This window comes from Mytilus galloprovincialis, chromosome 3 (genome assembly GCF_965363235.1).
Source record: "Mytilus galloprovincialis chromosome 3, xbMytGall1.hap1.1, whole genome shotgun sequence".
In the NCBI taxonomy this organism is placed as follows: Eukaryota; Metazoa; Mollusca; class Bivalvia; order Mytilida; family Mytilidae; genus Mytilus; species Mytilus galloprovincialis.
In genome coordinates this window covers 45,545,527-45,554,078 of record NC_134840.1, presented here as the reverse complement: position 1 = coordinate 45,554,078, position 8,552 = coordinate 45,545,527, and positions in this window count along the sequence as shown.

The following is an 8,552-nucleotide window of genomic DNA, read 5'->3' as shown; positions in this document are numbered from 1 at the left end:
TCATAGACAATAACTGTTTTGTGTCTTTAAATATCAGCTGTATTTGTACAAGGCTAGGAAACAAGGTGTATGCGAGCTTTTAGCGACACAAAACACATGTTTTTGCATTTATTTTCGATTTGAAATCCCTTGAAGCTCGTGTAGTAATACGATACAGTAATCACACATTCAACTGAAGATGGGTTCGCAAAAAAAAATCTTGAATGGTCAACAATAATACATTGCTCAAAGTGAATAATTATCTATTTTATCATAACAACTAAATTCAACAATAAAAACAAATAACAAAACATTGTCCAATTTCAAGCAGGAGTGTACGAGTTGTCCAACGATTCAGACTCGACATTCACTAAACATGCATGCTGAAATTGACATGGTTGTTTTTGTTACACAATCATACACATTCATGTTTTAAACTCAATAGTTGTCTTCATAGAAAAGACTGATTTTCTTGTGTGTATGTTATCAGAAAATTGGTGTGATTCTTATTGCTCTAAAGAAATGTTTGAAAACAAACAGAACATATAAAAGTAACCGTTAATTCCCAAATGATATGTTATTGAAATGTGACTGAAATACACATTCTGAGGTCATGCAGGTTCATGCAATACTCAGTCCAGCAGTGGGCGGAGCTTTTAAGCAATATCTGTATAGTATACAGATACAGCATAGCGATATCTGTTGGGCTGTATCTGTATAGTAGAACTTCAATTGCAGGATAAAAACATGTATCTGACATTTACTTAACAAAGAAAATGAAAAGAAATTTGTAATTATTGGCAAGAGTTCTGACTCAAAGGCAGACACAAAAATGTCTCCGCTGTGATTAAATAATTTAATGCTTTCTCCTCCCCTTTAATATCAGTCATTAAAAAATAAATTTTAAGTCATTAATCTATGTATTTATTTATATAAAGGAAAATATATTTTTGAAACATATCAAAAAAGGAAATTTGTACATTTACATATATTTTGTTGATGATGTTCTTAATATATATGTAATTTCAATATATGCTTGTAAAATCAATAGTTGTTCCAATTTATTCATTTTAGAGAATATTGCATTTTTGTGAATCTTGTTTATACATATATATATATAGTAGTCATTTTCTATTTATGTGAAAATTTTGTAGGATGTTTGCTCTTAATCAATTATTTTACATTTAACAGGTTATTATTTGAACTTGGAATTATTTTTTAATTATGGAATTTGCATAATTTCTTGTGCTTGAAATTTTTATATATTCCATGTTTATTCAATATTACAATGTTTTGAACGGTGCATAACACTTTCCATACAATGTATTTTGTATAGATAGTATTGTGCGCGGCACAGTGCATTCTTTTGAAAATGTGCTGTTTTCTTCTTAAGAGAAAGTGTTGTGCGCAGCACAGAACATTATGATAAAGAAATAGCATGGAATTTATTAAAAATTTCAAGCACAAGAAATTATGCAAATTCCATAATTAAAAATAATAGCCTGTTATTTTCTATTCAGGAACTATAATGTTATTTAAATGCATTTACAAGTTATTTGCATTTTTATTATTTCAGGGTAATTTCTTGTTTTTTTTTCTTATTTGAATTTCTACCTCATGACCATATCTACTACTAGATTTCAGTATATAACCTAAAATAAAATTTAATCATTTGCTTAAAATTTTGATATTTTATCAGTTCAGGTCAAGAAGAATTTATTTTCATCTAAAGTAACTTCTAAGTTCACATTAAAGAGATAAGTCTACAGGTATTTTGTAGTCAAGTGTTTTGCTCTTGATATATTTCAATTATTCTTATATTGTTGTATAATTATGATAGAAAAAAAATGTTATATGTTTATAAATGTTTAATATGAGATTGAAATATTCGAACCCGGTATAAGTAAATTTATATTTGAATATGTTGTGAATATATTTGAAATTAATATGAATATATATACAAGATTTTATTTGAATTCATTATAAATAAGTTTTTTTCATGTGTTATTATTTACTTATAAGTATTTTTTATACGACCGCAAAAATTTTAATTTTTCGTCGTATATTGCTATCACGTTGGCGTCGTCGTCTTGCGTCGTCTTGCGTCGTCCGAATACTTTTAGTTTTCGCACTTTAACTTTAGTAAAAGTGAATAGAAATCTATGAAATTTTAACACAAGGTTTATGACCACAAAAGGAAGGTTGGGATTGATTTTGGGAGTTTTGGTTCCAACAGTTTAGGAATTAGGGGCCAAAAAAGGGCCCAAATAAGCATTATTCTTGGTTTTCGTACAATTACTTTAGTAAAGTAAATAGAAATCAATGAAATTTATACACAAGGTTTATGAACACAAAAGGAAGCTTGGGATTGATTTTGGGAGTTTTGGTCCCAACAGTTTAGGAATTAGGGGCCAAAAAGGGGCCCAAATAAGCATTATTTTTGGTTTTCGCACCATAACTTTAGTATTAGTAAATAGAAATCTATGAAATTTGAACACAAGGTTTATGACCATAAAAGAAAGGTTGGGTTTGATTTTGGGAGGTTTGGTCCCAACAGTTTAGGAATAAGGGGCCCAAAGGGTCCAAAATTGAACTTTGTTTGATTTCATCAAAAATTGAATAATTGGGGTTCTTTGATATGCCGAATCTAACTGTGTATGTAGATTCTTAATTTTTGGTCCCGTTTTCAAATTGGTCTACATTAAGGTCAAAAGGGTCCAAAATTAAACTTAGTTTGATTTTAACAAAAATTGAATCCTTGGGGTTCTTTGATATGCTGAATCTAAAAATGTACTTAGATTTTTGATTATTGGCCCAGTTTTCAAGTTGGTCCAAATCGGGGTCCAAAATTAAACTTTGTTTGATTTCATCAAATATTGAATAATTGGGGTTCTTTCATATGCCAAATCTAACTGTAGATTCTTAATTTTTGGTCCGGTTTTCAAATTGGTCAACATTAAAGTCCAAAGGGTCCAAAATTAAACTAAGTTTGATTTTAACAAAAATTGAATTCTTGGGCATTTTTGATATGCTGAATCTAAACATATACTTAGATTTTTGATTATGGGCCCAGTTTTCAAGTTGGTTCAAATCAGGATCCAAAATTATATTAAGTATTGTGCAATAGCAAAAAATTTTCAATTGCACAGTATTCAGCAATAGCAAGAAATCTTCAATTGCACAGTATTGTGCAATAGCAAGCAATTTTCAATTGCACAGTATTGTGCAATAGCAAGAAATCTTCAATTGCACAGTATTGTGCAATAGCAAATATTTTCAATTGCACAGTATTGCGCAATATCAAGAAATATCTAATTGCACAATATTGTGAAATAGCAAGAAATTTTCAATTGGAGTTATCTTTCTTTGTCCAGAATAGTAGTTGAATCAACTTAAATCATTGTTTTATACAATATACAATGTATATTCACTTTTACTACCAACTGATAAATTAAAACAATCTTTACCATTCAGTGATAACAAGCACTTTATTTTACATTTTAATATTTTATGATGTATTTAAATGAGTAGTTATTGTTGCAAACTCCATTAGGAATTTGAATTGAGATCAGTTTTGGAAAAAGGGAAAGGGGGATGTGAAAAAAAATGGGGGGGGGGGGGGTAAATTTTTCTCATTTCAGATTTCATAAATAAAAAGAAAATTTCTTCAAACATTTTTTTTAGAGGATTAATATTCAACAGCATAGTGAATTGCTCAAAGGCAAAAAAAATATTTTAAGTTCATTAGACCACATTCATTCTGTGTCAGAAACCTATGCTGTGTCAACTATTTAATCACAATCCAAATTTAGAGCTGAATCCAGCTTAAATGTTGTGTCCATACTTGCCCCAACTGTTCAGGGTTCAACCTCTGCGGTCATATATAGCTGCGCCCTGCGGAGCATCTGGTCTACAAATCAATCTAAGATCTAGTAGGATAAGTCTTGTTTGCCAAGCACAATGTCAATTGCTCACAGATATTCTTGTTTGTTATTCTTAAATGTACAAAAAAGTCATGTCTTGCTATTGATGCATACTGTAGATACCAATTTTTGTGGGTTTTGTGGGTACAGGTGAACGAACCATGAATTCAAATGTTCTATGAATTACAAATTTTCTATAGGCTTTGTATGCAGAGATGGACAAGACATTGATATCAAATATCTTCAAAAATGCAATTTTTCCTCATTCTACGAAAAAATTGATAAACACGAAAACAAATGAATCAACAGTAGGTTTAATTTCCTGCTTAGAAATGGATCTCAAAAAGACTGACAAGTATTATCCCTTAATCACAGCCATAAATTTAATTGAATTGATTTATTAATTTAATATGTTGATTTAAAAAAAATATTATAAACAGCTCATGTATATGGATCTTAATGATGTAATCTTCATGACAAATAATGAATAACGTTAACAAACTTACCCAACAATGTAAACAGTAATTTTTGCTACATGATGCTAAAATGTACATGTTATGTATGACAATAAAAACAAATTGACCGATTTTTGACGAATTATGTTAAATTCCTTTCAAGAATAGCAGTAATGGATAATTTATTTAGATTTTGGACGAATCTCAAAATGGTTATTTTAAATAAATATGATAAGATTTAACAAATTTGATGCTAACTGCTGTAAATGATTATTTGACACCTGTGTTAAAGACATTCCTACCCTCATGTATTAATGCTATACATGTATAATAATACAACAGATATTTTTTCATACTAACAAATAAGCAATTCTGACAGAGTTATTAGTTTGCCTTAGTGTGTAAGGATATAAATATAATCAAAAAAATACATAGGGTTACTATTATTGACATATGATTTTGCTGTGTCGGTGTATTGTGTTGGAATGTGGTTGTATATTTACAAAAAAGTTGAAAATTTTTTTTTGTATCACATTTTTTTAGCTCACCTACCCCAAAGGGCCAAGTGAGCTTTTCTCATCACTTGGTGTCGGTCGTCCAAACTTGGCCACAATCATCATTGGGGTATATAGTTTAAAAATTGTGTCCGGTGACCCTGCCCGCGAACCAAGATGGCCACCATGGCTAAAAATAGTACATAGGGTAAAACGCAGTTTTTGACTCATATCTCTGAAACCAAAGCATTTAGAGCAAATCTGACAGGGTAAAATTGTTCACTAGGTCAAGATCTATCTGCCTAGAAATTTTCAGACCAATCAGGCAATCCGTTGTTGGCTAGCTAACCCTGAATTGGTAATTTTAAATAATTTTGCAGCTTGCGGTTATTATATTCAATATTATTTTAGATCGAGATAAACTGTAAACGGCAATAATGTACAGCAAAGTAAGACCTTCAAATAAATCAACATGACCAAAATGGGCAATTGAGCCGTAAAGGAGTTATTGTCCTTTATAGTCAATTTTAAACGATTTTCGTAAATTTTGTATATTTTTAAAATTTTAACGAAATATTTTCCTCTGTAACCACTAGGCCAAGTTCATTATAGATGAAAATAATTGTAAGCAGCAAGAATGTTCAGTTAAGTAAGATTTACTAACACATCACCATCACCAAAACACAATTTTGTCAAGAATCCATCTGTGTCCTTTGTTAAATATGCACATAGACCAAGGTGAGCGACTAAGGCTCTTTTGAGCCTCTAGTTTATTGTTTGTTAACCTTCTTCAAACAAATCTTCGGGTATATATTTAATGTCCATTTTACCATTTAATATATATAAATTATATCAGTTCAAGTATGAGCATATGAAATTCCCAAAAATTCAAACCAAATTAAGACAGAGAAATATGGGTACTAAGCAACCTCAACAGATCTTGTTCTGTTTTGAAATTTTATTCCAATTAAATGTGTTCTGTACTATGAGCAAAAATGGTTTTACAATTTTATATACATGATGATATATTTGTATTCAAGGAATATCTGTTCAAATAAGTAGGCAGCATATTTGTTTACAATATTTATTATGAAATGACTTTGTATATACATTTTGCTACATTTTATACATATATCTATGATATGTACTTTGTCTGAAATTTAGCCCTTCAATGTTAGATTTTCTTAAGCATTGTGCTAAATTTCAGAGGAAGTATATACAAATTATAGTATAATTGTAAACCCTGTATAACTTTAGGTTATCCAATGGAAAATAGAGCAGACAACAGCAGAAGGTCACCAACAGGTCATATATATATTTGTATATATCTGACTAATTTGAATTTAAAAAATATGTTTTTCCCTCAACAGAATTTGATCCCACACTTAATTGATTGAATATTTTAATGAGTTTATATTTTAAAAGGTTTGTCAATTAATCATGTTATGGCTTGTTCAATATTGTTTAGCTGACTCAAAGAGCAATTAGAATTAAGTTGTAACAAACGCTTTATTTATTTATCTGCTAATTTTAATATAACTGTTCTAAGCAGTAAATCAAATTGCTTTAATAGTTTTGATAAGATAACTTAGGTGACCTTTATCTCTAACTTACCGGTTTATATTTTTAAATGAATAGATGTTAAAATGATTACAAATCTCAAATAGTATTGTAAATTAGTCCAAACTACATTGTATTTCTTATGATGCTTTTGTTTAATTATATATATGTTTTTAAAGTGCTTTATTAAAAAGATTTTGGGAAACTTTTTAGTTATCTTACTTGCATTTATCTGAAATTGTTCCTGTTATTATTAGGTAAGGACCAAGACATCAAAAATAGAAATTAACCATTTGAATATTGTTTTATCAATATTATTCTTTAAGTAAAAGTGACCAATATTTAAACAAGTTATGGAAGAATAACTCTGATCTAATTCAATCCGATAATCATATTTCTAATTTTCTATTTTAAGATGGCACAACTACCGAACTTATTAATGGTACTTCTGAGATAATACACCAGAGTTACTCCTCTTAAATGACAGGTCTAGTGTATAATAGTCTAGACTTAGTCATTTAAGGGGTAAGTTTAGTCAAGAAAATATCTATGGCCTTAAAATTAATTAACACAGTTATGGTAAACTTAAATGGTTGTAAGAGGATTTATTTTGATAATGTTTCAATTTTGATCATTAATTACTTTTATTCTATCCTTTTATATCCTACATTAACAATATAAAATTAAAAACAGCTTAATAATTTTTTTATCATAATTGATAGTAGAGGGGCATAATGATTTCCGGTCAGTGCATCAGTTTGTTTGTTTCTCCGTCCTTCCATTCAGTCGTCTTTCTGCCCCTCTTCAGGTTATATTTTTGGTCAAGGTAGTTTTTGATGAAGTTGAAGTCCAATGAACTTTAAACTTAGTAATCATGTTCCCTATGACATGATCTTTCAAATTTTAATACCAAATTAGACCCAAATTTTATGGTCCATTTAACATAGAAAATGATTGTGGGAGTGAAACATTCATGTACTTTGCACACATTACTGGTTGTTATACAACCGCAAAAATTTTTGCGGTCGTATATATTGGTATCACGTTGTTGTCGTCGTCAGCGTCACCGAAGACAGATGGTTTCTGGATAATAACTTTGGTATAGGTATATAGAAATCAATAAAATTTTAACACAATGTTTATAACCACGAAAGAAAGCTTTGGAATGATTTTGGGGGTTATGGTCCCTAAGGTTTAGGACTAAGGGGCCCAAAACAAGCATTTATCTAGTGTCAGGACAACTTTAGTATAAGTAAATAGAAATCAATAAAATTTTAACACAATGTTTATAACCACAAAAGGAAGCTTTGGATTGATTTTGGGGGTTATGGTCCCTAAGGTTAAGGAATTAGGGGTCCAAAGGGGTCCAAAACAAGCATTTATCTAGTGTCAGGACAATAAGTTGTGTATAAATATTTCAATTGTTCTGAAATTGTACCACAATGTTTAATACCATAAGTAGAAGGTTGAGATATATTTTAAGGGTTATGGGGCAAACAGTCTAGGAATAAAGGGCAAAAAAGGGGCCAAAAACAAGCATTTTTGTAGTTTCAAGACAATAAATTGGAGTCATCTTTCTTTGTCGAGAATGGTTGTTCAATCACCTAAAACCAATACTTTATGAAATCTTCTTTGAAAATTGGAGTTATCTGTCTTTGTCCAAAATAGTAGTTCAATCAACTCAAGTGAATGCTATATACAATATACAATGCAATGTTCACTTTAATACCAACTGATAAATTAAATCAATCTTTACCATTCAGAGATTACAAGCACTTTGATTACCATTCTAGGGTTTTGCTCCTTTACAAGTGGAAAAATTGATTTTTTTTTTGTTTCTGTTCTCTTAACTTAAGTTTGTCTCAACTAAATTTAATGAAATGTGTATATAATGCTTATTACTTCTAAACTCAGTTCAATTTTTTGCAGCTTCACTTTAACAGTTCTAAAGTTATGTCCCTGTATAATGTTATATGCTAGCGGGGGCATCGTCTGTGTCCCTTTGGACACATTTCCCATTTATTTTTTTAGAAGTTACTATTAATTAATATTAATTTTAACCATGACTGTATGACATTTTATATTTTAATATTTTATGATATATTTAAATGAGTAGTTATGGTTGCAAACTCTATTAGTTT